The 19,451-nt window shown below is 36.2% G+C and overlaps 1 long non-coding RNA gene across 3 annotated transcripts in view; it reads left to right on the forward strand.

The window, feature by feature from the left end:
- Positions 1-19,451, forward strand: part of LOC132437096 (uncharacterized) — a 459,886-nt gene that overhangs the window by 2,873 nt on the left and 437,562 nt on the right. For all 3 annotated transcript variants that reach the window (XR_009521959.1, XR_009521958.1, XR_009521960.1), the window contains exon 2: positions 11,514-11,763. This is a non-coding gene — a long non-coding RNA (uncharacterized lncRNA). The remainder of the gene's footprint in view (positions 1-11,513; positions 11,764-19,451) is intronic.

Consider the following 19,451-nt stretch of genomic DNA (forward strand, 5'->3'; position numbering starts at 1 on the left):
GCATAAGTAGGTTGATTGAGTTTTATGTTATCTTAAAACTAAGCATTTTGACTGATAACAGTGGATAATAGAGGAGGATTCAAAGAAGACTTATATAGCTTTCAGCCATAAGGAATTTATAGAGCACCACACAAAGTGGATCATTAGGTGCACGGTTCAAAGCTTCACTCTTGGAGAAAATTTTGCTTTTCACTGTCATTCAGTTGAATGATTGTCATGCAGCTATTTTGCATTTCCAACTAGAACCTGTTTATCTAGGCAGCCTACCCATAAACCTATCCATAAAACCACAGGCTTTTCCCTCTTCCTTTAGCATTTTATACAAGAAGCCCTATATAACCATTGGTATGAGCTGAGAATGGTGTTATAGTGCAACCTTGGTGAGTGGCATGGGAGTCTGAGTAACCTCTTCATTGAGCTTGCTTATGTCCTCTGGTCCTGCTCATCCTTCCTTTTGTTAATGTGATGTATCACATTGATTGATTTGCAATATTGAACCATCCTTGCATCCCTGAAATAAATCCCACCTGACAATGGTGTATAATCCTTTTTGTATATTGTTGAATGCAGCTTGCTAGTATTTGTTGAGGATTTTTGCGTCTATATTCATCAGAGACGTTGGCCTGTAATTTTCTATTTTGTAGTGTCTTTGGTTTTGGTGTCAGGGTAATGGTAATTAATTAATAATAATTAATGATAATGTGGCCTTGTAGAATGAAAATGGGAGTGTTGCCTCCTTTTCAATTTTTTGGACTAGTTTGAGAAAGATAGGTATTAGCCTCTCCTTTTTATATTTGGTAGAATTCCCCTCTGAAGCTGTCTGGTCATGGAATTTGCTGAGAGTTGTGTTATTTATTTACTTATGTATTTATTTTATTACAAGTTCAGTTTCACTACTAGTGATTGGTCCGTTCAGATTGTCTATTTCTTCCTGATTCAGTCTTGAGTGGTTGTATGTTTTTAGAAATTTATCCATTTCTTCTAGGTTGTCCAATTTTTTGGCGTATAACTGTTCATAGTATTCTCATGACTTTTTGGATCTCTGATATCAGTTATTTCTCCTCTTTCACTTCTTATTTTGTTTATTTGGATTCTCTCTCTTTTTTTCTTGATGAGCCTGGCTAAAACTTTATCAATTTTGTTTATCTTTTCAAAAAACCATCTCTTGGTTTCATTGATATTTTCAATTTTTTTTGGTCTCTATTTTATTTCCTCTTTGAACTTTATTATTTCCTTCATTCTGCTGACTTTGGGCTTTGTTTGTTCTTCTTTTTCTAATTCCTTTAGATAGTAAGTTAGGTTGTTTATTTGAGATTTTTCTTGCTTACTGAGGTAGGCCTATATCACTGTAAACCTCCTTCTTAGAACTGCTTTTGCTGTATCTGATAGATTTTGGAAAATTGTGTTTCTATTTTCATTTATCTTCAGGTATTTTCTGATTTTCTTTTTCATTTATTCATTGACCAAATAGTTTCTTAGTAGCATGTTGTTTAGTCTCTACATGTTTGTGTTTTTCCCATTTTTCTTTCTATAATTGAGTTCTAGTTTCGTATCACTGTGGTCAGAAAAGATGTTTGATATAATTGCTATCCTCTTAAATTTGTTGAGAATTGTCTTGTGGCCTAGCATGTGATCTATCCTGGAGAACATTCCATGTGCATTTGAAAAGAATGTGTATTCTGCTGTTTTTGGATGGAATGTCCTGTAGATAGCTATTAAGTCCAGTTGGTCTAATATGTCATTTTTAAAAACATTTTTATTGGAGTATAATTGCTTTACAATGGTGTGTTAGTTTCTGCTTTATAACAAAGTGAATCAGCTATACATGTACATATATCCCCATATCTCCTCCCTCTTGTGTCTCCCTCCCATCCTCCCTATCCCATCCCTCCAGGTGGTTACAAAGCACCCAGCTGATCTCCCTGTGCTATGTGGCTGCTTCCCACTAGCTATCTATTTTATAACATGTCATTTAAGACTGCTGTTTCCTTATTGATTTTATGTCTGGATGATCTGTCTGTTGACGTAAGTGGGGTGTTAAAGTCCCCCACTATTATTGTGTTACTGTCAATTTCTCCCTTTATGTCTGCTAATATTTGCCTTATATATTTAGATGCTCCTATATTACGTGCATATATGTTAACAAATGTTATATTCTCTTCTTGTATTGATCCCTTTATCATTATATATTTCCCTTCTTCATCTTTTGTTATAGACTTTGTTTTAAAGTCTTTTTTGTCTGTTATGAGTATTGCTCCTGCTTCTTTCTTGTCATTTCCATGAAATATCGTTTTCAATTATATCACTTTTAGTCTGTGTGTGACTTTAGTTCTGAAGTGAGTCTCTTATAAGCAGTGTGTAAATGGGTCTTTTAAAAAAATTTATCCAATCAGCCACCTTATGTCTTTTGATTGGAGCATTTAGTCCATTGACATTTAAAGTGATTATTGATAGGTATATGTACTTATTGCCCTTTTGCTACTTATTTTCTAGTTGTTTCTGTAATTCTTTACTGTTCTTTTCTTTAGGTTCTTGTGGTTTGATGATTTTCTTTAGTGCTATGCTTGTGTCCCTTTCTGTCTTGTTTTTGTGTATCTATTGTAGGTTTTTGATTTGTTGTGATTATCATGGGGTTCATATACGTTGACTTATAAATATGTCTACTTGTTTTAAACTAGTAGTCATTTTAGTTCAAACACATTCTGAAAGATCTACCATTTTTACTCCCTTCCCTCACATTTTTTGTTCTTGATATATTTTAACCTTCATGTTTATCCCTGTATTATTTGTTGTAGTTATAGTTGATTTTTACATTGTTTGTCTTTTAATACTAGCTTATTTATCTGATTCATCCTCAGCCTTTACTATATATTTGCCTTTGCTAGTGGGATTTTTTCTTTCCTATAGATATTTCTTGTTATAGCCTTTTCTTTTCCACTTAGAGTAGATCCTTTAACACTTCTTTTATGGTAGGTTCAATATTGATGAACTCTTAGTTTTTCCTTGTCTGAGAAGTTCTTTATCTCTACTTCAATTCTAAGTGATTATCTTGCTGGGTAGATTTTCCTAAGTTGGAGGTTTTCCCTGTTTAGCACTTTAAATATACCATGCTACTCTCTTCTGGCCTGCAAATTTTCTGCAGAAAAATAGCCTTATTGGGCTTCCCTTGTATATGACTCTGTTTTTCTCTTGCTGCCTTTCAAATTATCTCTTTATCTTTTGTCATTTTAATTATGATATGTCTTTGATGATGTCTGTTTGGGTTCATCTTGTTTGGGACCCTCTGTGTTTCCTGTACCTCACTATCTGTTCTTCAGGTTCAGGAAGTTTTCAGCCATAATTTTATCAAATGCATTTTTGGCCCTTTATCGCTTCTCCTGTTGGGACCCCCTATAATGTGAATATTGGTACTGTGTTGTTGTCCCAGAGGTCCTTTAGACTATTTTTAAAAATTTGTTTTTCTTTTTGCTGTTCTTATGGGTGATTTCCATTATTCTATCTTCCAGATCACTTATGAGTTCTTCTGTATCACCTAGTCTGCTGTTAATTCCTTTTTGTGTGTTTTTCATTTCCATTATTGTGTTCAGTTCTGAATGGTTCTTTTTTATATTTTCTAGTTCCTTGTTAAAATTCTCATTGTGTTCATCTATTATTTTCCCTTATTCAGCTAGCATTCTTATTATTCATGCTTTGAACTCTTTATATGGTAAATTTTTCATTTCTGTTTCATTAATTGTTTTTTCAGGAGTTTGCTCTTGTTCTTTCAATTGAAAAATTTCTCTGTCTTCTCATTTTGCTTAACTTTCTCTGTCTCTGTGAAATTTTTTGAAACAGTTAACCTATTGTGGTCTTGAAGGAGTGTCCTTGTATGGGAATATACCTGTACTGTCTGTATGTATCCAGTGGCTTTGTTGGAAGAGCTGGATCTGACATGGGCATGAGTCAGTCTTTCCCCAAGGTTTGCTGGAAGCTGTCACCTTGGTAGGAGGTAGGGCTGGAGATGAAGGGGCAGAGCCTCTTGTCCTGCTCATACTTGGTGTCCCAGATATACTATTTTTATCTTTTGATGGATTTCTGCTGGACTGATTGTATGTTTTGGAGTGTCTGACAGGACCCATCTTTAAATGGGCAATTCTGTACATCTTCAAAAAAAATCTGTTAGAAGAGAATGGAGCAGTATATTCTAAATGCAGAGGTAAAAATGAAATTGAACATGAAGTGTGTATTAGTTAAACTGTCCCTCAAGAATGAGGGAAAAATAGAGATTTTTTCAGACATACAAAAACTTAGGGAGTTTACCAGTTACAGTCTCTCACTAAAATATTATCATAGAATATGCCTCTGTAGTATTAGTAATTCCAGGGACTTCCCTGGTGGCGCAGTGGTTAAGAATCTGCCTGCCAATGCAGGGGACACGGGTGTGAGCCCTGGTCTGGGAAGATACCACATGCTGTGGAGCAACTAAGCCCATGCGCCACAACTGCTGAGCCTGCACTCTAGAGCCCGCAAGCCACAACTACTGAGCCCATGCACCATAACTACTGAAGCCCATGTGCCTAGAGCTTGTGCTCTGCAACAAGAGAAGCCACCATTATGAGAACCCCGAGCACCACAACAAAGAGTAGCCCCTGCCTGCCACAACTAGAGAAAGCCTGCATGCAGCAAAAAAGACCCAACACAGCCAATAAATAAATTAATTAATTAAAAAAATTAGTAAGTCCAAAGGGAAGGCATGGCATAGAAGAAACAACAACACAGAAATTGATAACATATATTGAGAAACTTAATTAATTACTTATTAAAAAGGATTTCTTATCTCTGTGTGAGTGGAACCACAGGATATAAAATTTTCAAAAAGGGAAAGGTGCTTAATAATGTCAAATGATACAGATGGGAAAAAATTTGAGAATGGAGATAAGTCTATTGAATATAATATTTAGAAGATCATTAGTGACTTTCAAAGGATTGTTTCACTAGGAACTGAATGACAAGGGTTAAGGGATGAGTGAGTGACTAGAAAAAGGTAAATATTTGTTAATACTATCTTAAGTTAATACTGCCTTCTGTTTTGCTTTTTTAAGAAAAAATAATTGTATTCAGGCTTTCCAGAAATGAAGGGAGATAATATCCTATTTTATCTCACAAATACCCCAGACACTTCAAATAGCTCTCCTTTTTGTCTTTTTTCATTATTTCCATGTTTGTTTTTTGCTTTATTAGAGGTTGCAGATGTTTATCTTCTGGTACCTGAAATGATATATGTAGAACAGGATAGTGGGCATAGTGTGTGCTGTGTCCATGGAGATTACTGCCAGTCATATTTATTTACTTGTCTCCCCTGCCCAACTTACACAGAGTTCCCAAGTCTAATGATTATATTTTCACCTTGAAAGTTACAAATTAGAGCCACCCCAGGACCAAGCCCCACCCACCAGTAGGCCAGCACTAGCCCCAAGGTGCCCCTAGCCAAGCTGTGCCAGGACCAAAGCCTTCCCACCAGTGGGCCGGCAGCCACTGTACAAGGCAGGGCCTGGCAGCCAACTGGAATGTGGGACAGCCACCTACCAGCCTATTTGTAGTAGTTGGCCCTGCCACAATAAAAGGGCCCACACAGCCCACATAAAGGGCACCCCTAGAGCATGTAGCACTGGTGACCAGAGCAGAGTGTGCTGCTGGGATCCACAGGACATCTCCTATATAAGGCCACTTCTCCAAGATCAGGGAATGTAACTGACTCACCTAATACATAGAAATAAACACTGAGAATTAGGCAAAATGAGGAGACATTGGAATATGTTCCAAATGGAGAAACAAGACAAAACCTCAGAAAAAGAACTAAACAAAGTGGAAATAAGCAATCTACCTGATAAAGAGTTCAAGGTAGTGATCATAAAGTTGCTCACCGAACTTTGGAGAAGAATGGATAAAAATAGTGGGAATTTTAATGAAGAGTTAGAAAACAGAGCTGAAGAATACAATAACTGAAATAAAAAAAATACATTGGAAGAAATCAAAAGTAGATTAGATGATATAATGGAATGGATCAGAGAACTGGATGACAAAGTAGTGGAAATTACCCAAGCTGAAGAGAAAAAAATTTCTAAAAAATGAGAACATTTTAAGAGACCTTTGTGACAATATGAAGCATACTAACATTTGCATTATTGGGGTCTAAGAAAGAGATGAGAGAAAGAAAGGGGCAGAGAACTTATGTGAAGAAAAAAATAGATGAAAACTTCCCTAACTTGATATAGGAAACAAACAAATTCATGTCCAGGAAGCACAGAGAGTCCCAAGCAAGATGAACCCAATGAGGGCTACACCATAGTACATTCTAATTAAAACAGCAAAAATTAAAGATAAAAGAGAATCTAAAAAGCAGCAGAGGAAAAGCAACTAGTTACATATAAGGGAACACCCATAAGAAAACCAGTTGATTTTTCAGCAGAAACTTTGCAGGTCAGGAGGTGGAGAACTCCAAAGGAGTTCTTCCAATCCAAATTGGAAAGGAAGAAGTAAAACTGTCACTGTTTGCAGTGATATTATTTGTAGAAAACTGTAAGTACATACCAAAAAAAACTATTAGGAATAGTGAATGAATTAAGTAAAAGAGCTGGATACAAAATCAATATACAGAAATCTGTTGCATTTATATACACTAGTAATGAACTATCAGAAAGAGCAATTAAGAAAACAATCTCACAATCGCACCAAAAAAGAATAAAATACCTAGGAATAAATTTAACCAAGGAGGTGAAAGACCTGTACTTAGAAAATTGTAAGATGTAAATAAAAGAACTTGAGGATGACACAAACAAATGGAAAGATACAATGTGCTCATGGATTGGAGCAATTAGTATTTTTAAAATGTCCATACTACCCAAGGTAATTTACAGATTCAGTACAATCCCTATGTAAATACCAATGGCAGTTTTCATGGAACTAAAACAAATAATTTAAAAAATTGTATGGAATCAGAAAAGACCGCAAATAGGCAAAACAACCTTGAGAAAAAGGAGCAAAGTTGGGTGTATCACACTCCTTTATTTCAAACTATACTACAAAGCTATAATAATCAGTGGTACTGGCACAAAAACAGACACATATCTCAATGGCACAGAATAGAAAACCCAGAAGCAAACCCACACGTCTATGGTCAGTTAATCTATAACAAAGGAGGCAAGAATATACAGTGGGGAGAAGACAGCCTCTTCAGTAAATGATGTTGAAAAAACTGGACAGCTACATGTAAAAGAATGAAACTGAACCACTTTCTTGCACCATATAAAAAAATAAACTCAAAGTGAGCAAGACTTAAATTTGAGACCTAAAACCATAAAACTCCTAGAAGAAAATGTAGGCAGCACCCTCTTTGATATCAGCCTTAGCAATATTTTTTTGGATGTGTCTCCTCAGGAAAGAGAAACAAAAGCAAAAATAAACAAATGGGACTACATCAAACTAAAAAGTTTTTCACAACAAAGGAAACCATCAATAAAATATAAAGGCAGCCTACTGAATGAGAGAAGTTATTTGCAAATGATTTATCTGATAAGGAGTTAATATCCAACATATACAAATAATGTATGCAACTCAACATCAAAAGAAGAAACGATTTGATAAAAAAATTGGTAGAGGACCTGAATACTGAATAAACATTTTCCCAAATAAGACATACAGGTGGTGAACAGACACATAAAAAAAAATGAGCAGCATCACTAATCATCAGGGAAATGCAAATAAAATGCAAATAAATGCAAATAAAAATGCAAATAAAAACCATGAGATAGTACCTCACACCTGTCAGAGTGGCTTTTATCCAAAAGACAACAAATAACAAGTTTTGATTATGATGTGGTCAATCATTAGAGATCTAACAGGGCACAGTGAGGTAGATGCTAAAAAGTCATCACAATTATCAAAGAAAAAAGATGTAAAAAGTTTGTTAAAGTAAGAGAGAGAAATACCATGGGAAAGAAAACACAGAATTTGGAAGCTAGAAGAAGCATAGTCTGATTTTACAGATGGACATACTAGAACAAACCAGAAAGTGTTTAAATTTACATACCCCAGATTATGGGGTGGAGGCAATCTAATGATCTTTCCACTGTGCCTTGCTGCTGCCCAGCGATCATAGAGGCCTACTGCTATTGTAAAAGCTCTTTTTCAAAGCAAATGAACAAATAATCTGCTTTATCTCTAACCTTTCTTGACTTCTATAACACTCTATTCTTCTTGTTTTACTTCCTTCTCTGGTCATTTTTATACTGTATACTTTACTGACTTCTTTTTCTGACTGACTCAGTCCTCAGCCTACTTCTTCTGTCTAAATTTGTAACTATTTTCATGTATTCAGTTTTCACTTTTACTGACTCAGTTTTCTTATTTGTAAAATGAGAGAACCGGAGTAGCTTCTTTTTTACTTTTAAAAGCCGGGTCAATGACAATATAAAATGATGGATGTCATAAATTTTTATCTTAAAAGCCAGCATTGTCTGAACAGACACTTCACCAGAGAAGATGTACAGATGGCAAGTAGGCATATGAAAAGGTGTTCAACATCATATGCCCTTAGGCAGTTGCAAATTAAACAACAATGAGATACCACTACCTCCCAATTAGAATGGCCAAAATTCGGAACTCTGCTAACAGCACCAAGGGTTGATGATCATGTGAAGCAACAGGAGCTCTCATTCATTGTTGATGGGAATGCAAAATGGTACAGCCACTTTGGAAGGCAGTTGGGCAGTTACTTCTGAAACTAAACATTTTTTATCATATGATCCAGCAATTGTGCCCCTTGGTATTTACCCAAAGGAGTTAAAAACTTAGGTCCACACAAAAACCTGCACATGGATGTTTATAGCAGCTTTATACATAATTGCCAAAATTTAGAAGCAAGCAAGATGTCCTTCAGTACGTGACTGGAAAAATAAACTGTGGTACATCCAGATAATGGAGCACTATTCAGTGCTAAAATGAAATGAGCTACCAAACCATGAAAAGGTACAGAGAAACCATATTACTAAGTGAAATAAACCAATCTGAAAAGCTACATACTGTTTGATCTCAACTATAGGACATTCTGGAAAAGGCAAAACTATGGAGACACTAAAAAGATCAGTGGTTGCTGGGGATTAGGAGGGAGGGAGGGAAGAATAGGCAGAGCTCAGAGGATATTTAGGGCAAACTATCCTATATGATAAGACAATGGTAGATACATGTCATTATTCATTTGTCAAAACCCATAGAATGTATAAAACCAAAAGTGAACCCTAATGTAAACTATGAACCTTGAGTGATTGTGTTGTGTCAATGTAGGTTCATCAGTTGTAATGAATCTACTACTGTGGTGCAGGACGTCGATAATGGGAAGGTTGTGTGTGTGTATGGGGACAGACTTTCTATGGGAACCCTGTATGTTCTGCTTGATTTTGCTTTGGGCCTCAAACTGCTCTAGAAATACAGTTTATTAATTAAAATGAAAAACAGCGTCGTGTTGACAGTATTTTAAAAGGCAAAGGTATTTAGGGTAAAGTGACATGTATTGTCAGGATATGAACTGGAAATTTATGTCCTCTGAAGCTTAGTTGCTTTATATTTAAATGAATTATATGTATAAATATATGTATATATTTCAGAAAATATTAATAACCACTGGTACTAGAGTTCCACTTAGGGAACTGTCTTCATTTAGGAAAATGCCTTGATAAACTTCCATGACTGTGGAAGGTGAGGCCTTTTCAGTGAGGTGTAGAAGGAGGCTGCAATACAAAGAGAGAACTAAACAGTTATGCATAAAGAAGTGAACATAGATGTGGAGGAGGAATGCCAGGAAGAAAGACAAGGGAGGATGGAGTTAGAAAAAAGGCCATAAAACATAGGTAGCAGGCTGAATCTGTGGAGAAAGATAGAAAAATTCCTATGCCACTATGGCGGCATAGTAGCTGAGAACTTTAAAGGCCTTTTGGCAATGTAACAACTCATGGCATTGCAGTGTCTGTGTGGTTTGGGGGAAATCAAGGAAAGAAGCTCTGTATAGAACAAAGAGAAGCAATCATCTCTAAGAGGTGAGGTGTGTGTAATCAGTACTTCAGCAGAAGTAAGAGCTATGGTTGACCATGAGAAAGCAAGTACATGGGACTAAGGGCACTGGAATTTCTCATAGGAGCCTTTCTCAGAGGATGAGGTTCCAGTTGACAGATCAGATGACTGGATTCACAGGACGATGATGGGGATATTTGAAGGTGTGCAGCACACATGGTAGTAAAAATTTAAGTAAACACACAACTTCCAACGGTCTCCTATAGTCCTGCCTCACTTTTCAAGCTGAGACAGACTTGGCTTTGAGGATTATCTCTGAGTAAGGTAGTAGGGAAGCTCTGATGGAATAAAACTCTTACCCAGTACCTAACAGAGCATGGCAGAAAACTGCCTATCTGAAAATGCCATTCACCGAGATTCAGAAAAAGGTCTAACCCAAGTCATGTCCCCATAAGAATAGAATTAAGATATGTAATCTTTTTTTTTCCAGATTTGTAGAAACATGGTAGAGTCACATGAAGTTTAGAAAGTATCATATTTTTGAGAACAGTAAAAGATTGTCCCAAGGAGGGTTAAGGTTAGATAAGTAACCTTCTGAGAATGGCAATAGAACTGAAAAAGGAAACAAATTATATTCTCTCAGAAACGTGTTCATAAGATTTAGTAGAGTCAGGAATACTGACTAACATGATATGGAAGTGCTCCTAAGATGCAATGAATACAGAAACAGAGAAAAAAAACATAGCAAATGACTAGCACCATTGGCTCTTCCCTTTTTCTTTATCATAGTTACCATCCTTTTAGATAACTTTCCTGTCTGTTTGCTTCTAGACTTTCGCACCCAAACCAATTGCATAATTCAATGGCCACTAAAAGAAATTTGTTCACTTGCATCAGTAATTTAGAGCCCAACGTGATCTTTCATATCAAATTCAAGTTTCAAGTCTTTGAACCTCCATGTTTCTTATTTGTAGTTCTAGTCGTTTTTGCCTATCTAATCTTTTGATGTGTCTTGATTTCTATCTCATTTATAGCCAAATTAGCTTAATGATTTCCATATATATCTTTTTATATATGGAAATATATAAAAATTGTTATACGGAGACAACAATTTTATCAACCCTTCGTAGCCAGCTCACTAGGCATCTGCCTATGAAGAAAATACTCCGCTTTCATCTTAATCACTTCATGTTCTGTCCTTACCATTTGCTTGATCATCCCACTGAGGTCAGTATACTGAGGTGGTGACAGTTCCTGTGAGTTATGCAGTGTTACTTAGAAAGAGCATGGGCTTTTGGGTCCTACAGACCTGTGGTTGAATGTTGTTTTCTAGATCTGTGACCTTAGGGAATTTATTTGAATGTTTCAGAGACTCAGTGTCCTTATCTGTAAAATGTGCCTGCTGCAGAGACTGCTAATGTTTCCCTTTTATTCTTGGGCACAATAAATATTTTCAGCCTCTCTTGCAGACTGGTGTGTCCAGGCCTGAATTCTGGCAATGGATTGCTGGTTGGAAAGAAAAAGCACCACTTCCTGCTTGGCTCATAAAAATCCCCCAAGTGCGCTCTTCTCTTCTTTTCTCCATCTGCTGGCTTACTGGGGAGGACTCCAGAGACCTATGAGAAACAAGAACTTTAAGACAGAAGAAGCCTTGAACAGAGTCTGCTGCCACTCCTTTGCCACCCCATCAGATGTAAGCAAGAAATAACATTTATTTTGGTAAGTCACTGAAACTTGGAGGATGTTTGTTTCAGCAGTTAGCCTACCCCAACTAATACACCTTTAGGATTATTATAAAGATTACATGAGGAATCTTTATAAAGTATCTGACATAAATTAAGCGTTCAGTAAATGACAGTTATTGTCACCATCATCCTTTACATGTATAAGCATGTGAGTATTCAGGCATTGCAGGTACCAGGATTCCCCCAAATGATCAGACCGACAGGATCTGAGTTGGCAGGACTGACTTTTTGCTGCTACTCTTACAGTTAGACCCATTGGTATTTCTCAGATTCCTTGGAATTATAAATGATTAATTCATTTAGTTATAGATTTTTAAATTCAGTTATAGTTGACATATAACATTATATTAGTTTCAGATATACAATTTAATGATTCGATATTTGCATTTATTGAAACAATTACCACGTTACATCTAATCAACATCCAGTTATAGATTTTGACATCACATATTTAATCCTTTTGTTGGCCTGTTCATTTTATTCTCTGTCATTGTACCATGTGATACCCCTAACTTAAGTCACATGTTTCATACTGTGATTGTGTACCATTTAGGATCCAGGGGAGAGAGACTAGACTAGTGCTGTTCAGTAGAAATGCAATGCAAGCCACAAATATAATTTAAAATTTTCTAGTATTGATAGTTACGTTAGAAAAGTTTAATAAAACCCAGGTGAAATTAATTTTAATAATTCATTATCTAACCTAGTATATCCAAAACATTAAAATTTCAACATGTAATCAGGATTCTTTGCATTCTTCTTTTCATGCTGATTCTTTGACATCAGTGTGTATTTTACACCAGCAGCCTGTTTTGATTTAGACTAGGCTGATTCCAAGTGTTCAATAGCCACATTTGCATAATGGCTGCCATATTATACAGCTCAGGAATGGGCAAATGAAAAGACCTATCACCACTTCTGAAAAAAAATCTTCAAAGTCATGTGCTACATTTTCTTTGTAGAGAGAGGATAGCATTATTCTTATTGTTCTGGGAGACTAGACGTAGGAGGGCAAACATTCAGATCATCAGGTTCAGGAGATGGACATTTTACTTATAGGTGTCATTTATCTGGAGATACAAGTCAGGAACCTTCTTTGTAGCTCTATCTTCTGTGGTACTTTGTACATAGAAGGCTCTTACTGAGAGTCTTCAATGGGATGATCAATGTTCATACAATTATGTATTCAACATTCATAAATTTATAATAAAAATATTTATAACTTTTACAGGAAAACTAACATTTTGAGCTTGTGTGCTAAGGGAAGCCATGCAAGATCCTGGTATATGGTAACCCCCAATGTCTAAGTTAGCAATAAAATGTTTATTTTTCTTAAGGAAAAACTAATTACTCCTGGCCTCAGTTTTCAAAGGAAATTTAACATTTTTGTATAAAGCATAGACTTCAGAAATCCATTACTGTATATTGAAATGCACGTCTATCCTTGTTTAATGAAAGCATAGGAATTAGTCACTTTCCAGTGTATAAAAAAAGAGTTTAGTTCAAAGACATTGGATTTACCAAAGTAAACAGTATTTGAATAGAATAGTTACTTTAAAGATGTCAGGCAGTCCCTCCTAGGAAGGAAATAATATGTTGCAAGTTTGAAAGAAAATGGTTTACATAAGATGTCATTTCATGAAAAGGAAATAATGTCTTTGATATTCAAATCACCAAAAAAGAATTTAACACACTGTGCTAGAGAAACCAGAGATAACATTTGATGATTAGAAAAGATAGGGTTTTAAGAAAAAAATGTTACCTCGTTTTCCTCTTCCATCACAGAAGGGAGATTAGGTATATGAGGAGTTAGATATTAGATATATGGGGGAGTTAGGGGGAAAGTAACATATACAAATCAGATGGTATAAGGAAAAATTAATAAAGCTAAATGCAGATTGTTAAATGGTAATGGAAAGAGGTCATTTTTTTAAAAAGATTTATTTTATTCTTTATTTATTTAATTAATTTATTTTTGGCTGTGTTAACTCTTAGTCATGGCACGTGGGATCTTTCGTTGTGGTGCACGGGCTTCTTTCTTGTTGTGGCATGCAGGTTTTCTCTCTAGTTGTGGCATGTAGACTCCAGGGTGCATGCGCTCTGTAGTTGTGGTGCATGGGCTTAGCTGCCCCATGGCATGTGGGATATTAGTTCCCTGACCACGGATCAAACCCGCATCCCTTGCATTGTAAGGCAGATTCTTTACCACTGGACCACCAGGGAAGTCCCAGAGGTCATGTTTAACATAACTATATATATTTAAAACTATAGTCATTATGTTGTATAATATATCCCCAGTACTTGTTTATCTTATAAACACACTGTATATTAAAATTAGAGTGCACTGTCGGTGGCAATGTAAATTGGTACAGCCATTATGCAAGTTTCTCAAAAAATTAAAAATAGAACTACCATTTGATACAGCAATCATACTTCTCCACTGTCATTTCCAGCTACTCCTTACCCACCACACTACAGAGAACTGAAGACTAGGCTTGCTCTTAATGCAAAAGGCATGGCTTCACAGTCATAAACTAGGAATAGAGGACTAGCTCAGCTGTTTTACTTCCGGTAGGAGACAGAGGGGCTTTAGATGAACTCTCCAAAAGCAAAGCCATAGGTTTGGGGAGATGTTCTCTGGCCTTCAACTTGCATGTAGCTATCAATTTAGTAGTTGGCTCATTAGGTGACTTAGAATACATTTTGCAATGTTTTATTCTTGGAAAATTTATCAAGAAGTTACATTTATTAATTTTTTAAGGTCAGATGATTCTGACCTTAAAAAAAACTGCTGATTACAATTATTACAGCCTTGCTTTATATCATTGGATTGTTTACTTTCAAAATTGATTCTCTCTCTCTCTCTCTCTTTCTTTCTCTCTACTTTTGAAGGGGCCAGGAAAAGAAAGTTTTGGGTAAGAAAATTTTAAACAAGTTTTTTGTTACGTGAACTTAGGCCTTAAGCACTGTAGTTATAGTGCCTGATGGGTAAAATTGCCTTGCCTTTAAGGAAGATTCATAATAGTTAAAAAAAAATTAACCCTTATAAGAAAATTTCAGCATAAATTGTTTGAACCAATGAAAAATTCAGTTCTTTAATTCATCTTTTTGTATCTTCACTGGCTTTAACTTAAGAAGAATAAAGATATGTAGAAAATGAAGCAATATGATTTCTTAGAAAGATATTGATAGTTTCTTTTACTTTCATTATCAAAATAAGTACTTTTCTTAAGTAGGATGAAAATACTGATTCACCTCTGTAAAACTTCAATCCCTACTTTGGGTGACTAGTACCCTGGATTTGCTGTGGGTCTCTTGGAAGTTTGAGCTATAATGGCCCCTTGACTCAAGGAGCAGCAGACTGTACAAGTCTCCTGACAGACAAAGTAGGGAGAGCAGTGAAAAACTTTGATTTCTAGAGAGAAGACAGCAATGGAACTGTTCCTTGACTTCCGTGGTTGTTTGCCACAACTCTTGAAAAGTTTACAGTCAGAACATTTATTCATAAAGCATGAAATATACAGTCATGCTTTTTACTTCTAATTGTGGATACCTAAATTATGCATTTTTGGCCTATTATGGCTAATCTGGAAAATAATAGTTTCATTATATAGTATCATCTACAGACTCCTTGGACTGTTCTAGAATTATATGACATGAATGCTAAATTTCTATGACATTTAAGTATGGATGCTCCCCATGCTATTTAAAGCTAATAATAATCCCCTAAATTCACATTTTAATGAAGCAAAAAAAAAGAAAACTGATTAGGTTCAAGTGCATAAAGTTCATGCTGCAGGAAATGTTGTTTACTAAATTCTTCCGTTTACTAAAAAATTAAAAATGGCTCTTTTAAGGAGCCATTTCTGTACTGAGTATGGAAAGGCATAGACACTATATTAAAATTTAGGATAATGCATATGTTTAAGTTTTGTTGTCTCCAAAACACTTTGGTATTGACTGGTTCGTGTATGAAAAACATGAGTTTCTATGCCATCATGCTGACTAGAAACTTCTTCAGATTGTCCAGTGGCTTGAGAGAACTTGAAGTAACATTTTAAGCAGTAGCTCCCAAAAATGTACATTACTTAGTAAGTTTTGTACTTAAATATTACAGTTTTTCACATGATTTTAATAGGTATGTTTTAAAAGACTTGCTCCCCCTTATTCCCTGTCCTCGGTTGTATTATTTTTCCCAGCTATTCACGGCCTTTCCTGCAGGAGAATTGTACTTCCCAGCCCCAGGCTTGGCAATGTGCTTTTCTTCGTGAGCATGAATGATAGATACATATTGGCTAAGCAGAAACATTACTTGCCATCAGTCATTCCACTGTTCTTTTCCCTCTGTCACAAGAAGTGTGCATCATGGATAAGGGGTTGTTCCTTCAGCTTGGATCCTGGAAAGATGTGTGGGACAGAATCACAGCCAATCTGCAGTCAGTTTATGATGTGATGTGGGCCAGAGATAAACCTTCATTCTTGTAAACAACAAGATTTGAGGGTTGCTTTTTAACCACAGCAGAAACTAGCAAAAGCTGACTTCTCAGACTGTAGTTATAGCCCTTGTTGAAAGAAAAAAAAGGGAGAGGCTAGGAGGTTATATAACTCAACTCTGTTCCACCAACCTCCACTTCAGCCTACAATTGCTTGGGTCCAATCCACCTTTTTTTTTTTTTTTCTTGAGAATTTGAACAAAGAGACATAGACTGTTGTGTTCAGTTACGGCGTACTTGAGTTGAAAGGTCTTGTAGAGCAAGGGTTAGAGTTGGCTCCACAAGCTAAAGTTATGAGGCAGCAGAAGGTATTAGTGGAAGTTAATGCAGATTATTATAACAGTTAACATTTACTGAGAGCTCACTTTGGGCAAACGTTACTTCAAGCGCATTCTGTCTCTTTTGATCCTCATATCCATGCTATGAGCAGAGCCATGTTGAAACTTACAATTGCAATAAGCACTGAAAAGATTATGGTGCTTTGTCATCCCTCCCCTAATGCGAGCACACACCAAATGGAATTTCAAATAACTATTAGTTGTTAATATCACTACTTTGATGACCATTTTGATGCTTTTTCATATCCATTAAAAATGTTTTATCATTTCATCTTGACAACCCTGCTTTACTGGTACAATGAGTACATCCTTATTCTGCCTATGGGGTAACATATCACTGCTTTTGAGGTAGGTACTAATTATTATTCCATTTTACAAATAAAAGAGTGAAAGCTTCAAGAGGTTAAAAGTTTGTCTATGGTCTTATAGATAGTAAGGGTTAGAACTGGGTTTAGAATTGAGGTTCAAACTCAGATTTATTAGGTATCAAAATCAGTGTACTTAGCCATAGCAGGAAAAAAAAAAAAAAGAGATTAGTGGCTAGGCAGCTCCTGAGAGACAGCAAGAAGGATCTATGCTCTTGATTTTCCAGTTTTCAGTTCCCAAGCAGCCTGGCTCTACTTAAATACTGCCCTTATATGTAGATGGGGATTAGGGGATGAGAGGGGGAAGGGAAGCCAAGAAAAGTGCCTTCATCCATTTGCTTTTAGTGTTACTCTCCATTAGAGGTACCCTTAAACAGTACTGTATTTTACTAGATTTTAGTGAAATGACTGTGCAGTTTTTGCTAAAGCCTCTTTCACATTAGGCCACAGACACGAGTGCAAACAGCTAGGCTGGGGCAGATGGAATGACAGCTACTTAGAATGTGTAAAAATTTGGCAAATAAGACTTTGTTACTTGATCAAACTTATTGTGCCTGGTTCTTCTACTTCTTAGAATAAGTCCTGTCTTCTGTTGTTCCTCAGTCTCTCATGTAAAAACTTCTGTCTTGTGTAGTGACTCAGTTTCCCAGATATGCCTGTACATTTCTGACCCCAGATGGTAGTGCTAAGAGTGTTTATTCTCTAATCAGACTGCTATCAATAGCATCACCTGCTAGGCATGACCTTGGGTAAATTACTCTTCTAAGTCTCTGTTTAACAGTACCTACCACATTGGGCTATTGAGTGAGTGAATACATAGAAGTTTCTGGCACAGGCTGAGTGATGAATGAATGTTGCCTGCTTGGTTATTTATTGTCTACATACAGTGCCTAGTGTGCTTACCAGCTGATAATCCTTTGAAATTACTTTGAGGCCTAGAGTTTCCAATCCTATAGTTTAGAAAGCGCAGAATCTAAGTTCATCAAAATGGAGTAAGCCTTTGAGGTATTTGGGGTTTTCTCTTAAAAGGGAGTTGAAATATTGAAAGGATCTTCCAAAGTCAAGTCTTCCCTGAAAGCCCCTGTGTTGCTGCTCTCTCTGGTCAACATTATTCAGTTTCACTGCCAGGCATGGTGCAAAGGAGTTCCTTACACTAATTGTAGCTGGATTGATCCTGGTTAGGGATTCCCTATAGGGACTAAAATTCAAGACCTTCAGCTGTTTAATTATGATCTGATGTTTTAAGACTTGAAGTTTTGCTGTATCCTTCCCTTCTGCAATTTATGGACTTTTGGTAATTGGTGGTGTAGTAGGGAGCCTCTCCCTGTAATCACAAGGCATGGACCAAGAATTCTCAGTTCTCTATCATCCATAGGCACAGCGCCTCAGCTGTTAAGAAGTTTCAGCTAGGGGTATCTATAGCATGCAATCATACTGACTAGAGTTTAGACCAGTGATTTTCAAACTTCAGCATACATCAGAATCACCTGGAGGGCTTGTTAAAATGTAATTTTTGGTCTTTGTCCTCTGAATTTCTGATTCATTAGCTCTGGGGAGGGTGTGAAAATTTGCATTTCTAACAAGTTCTCTAGGACATGATATTGCTGGTCCAGATACATAGAAATATTCCTATAATTGTTACGCTAAAAAGTGTTTAAAAATTTAAATTGTCTTCTCTTCATAGGGATTTTGCCATTGAAGAATCTTTTTATAAACCAATATCATATCAGATGTGGATATATTTGACTGACAGACACAACTGTATAAAAGTTATTCAAAGGGACATACTGAATTTGCTCTCAAACCAAGGTATATAGTTACAGCATTCATTTGTATGCTGACTGCTTTTTATTTTGTAATTATAAAAGTTAAACAGAAACATATTTGGGTGAAGTACAAAGATAAGAAAAATTGGATTTAATAACATGAAACAGATTTTTATTAGTGATTGAAATTTTTTATTTAAAAGTATTTTTTCAACTTTACTGAAGTATGATTGACAAATAAAAATTGTATTTATTTAGGTTGTACGAGTTTTTATTTATTTATTTTTTTGCGGTACGCGGGCCTCTCACTGTTGTGGCCTCTCCGTTGTGGAGCACAGGCTCCGGACACGCAAGCTCAACGACCATGGCTCACAGGCCCAGCCGCTCCGTGGCATGTGGGATCTTCCCGGACCGGGGCACGAACCTGCGTCTCCCCTGCATCGGCAGGCGGACTCTCAACCACTGCGCCACCAGGGAAGCCCATGTACAAGTTTTTTAAAGGTATACAAGGTAGTATAGTGAAGTGATGACCATAATCCAGTTAATTAACATATCTATTATATCACACAGTTACCTGAAACAGATTCTCAAGAAGTATAATGCAGTTTTACTTTTGGGGGCTATATTTTTATAGAAATCAAAATAGGTTATGACCTAATTTGAAAGGCCTAAAATAACACTGATGAAACTTACATTCTTT

The sequence above is a fragment of the Delphinus delphis genome, chromosome 14 (assembly GCF_949987515.2).
Source record: "Delphinus delphis chromosome 14, mDelDel1.2, whole genome shotgun sequence".
Lineage (NCBI taxonomy): Eukaryota > Metazoa > Chordata > Mammalia > Artiodactyla > Delphinidae > Delphinus > Delphinus delphis.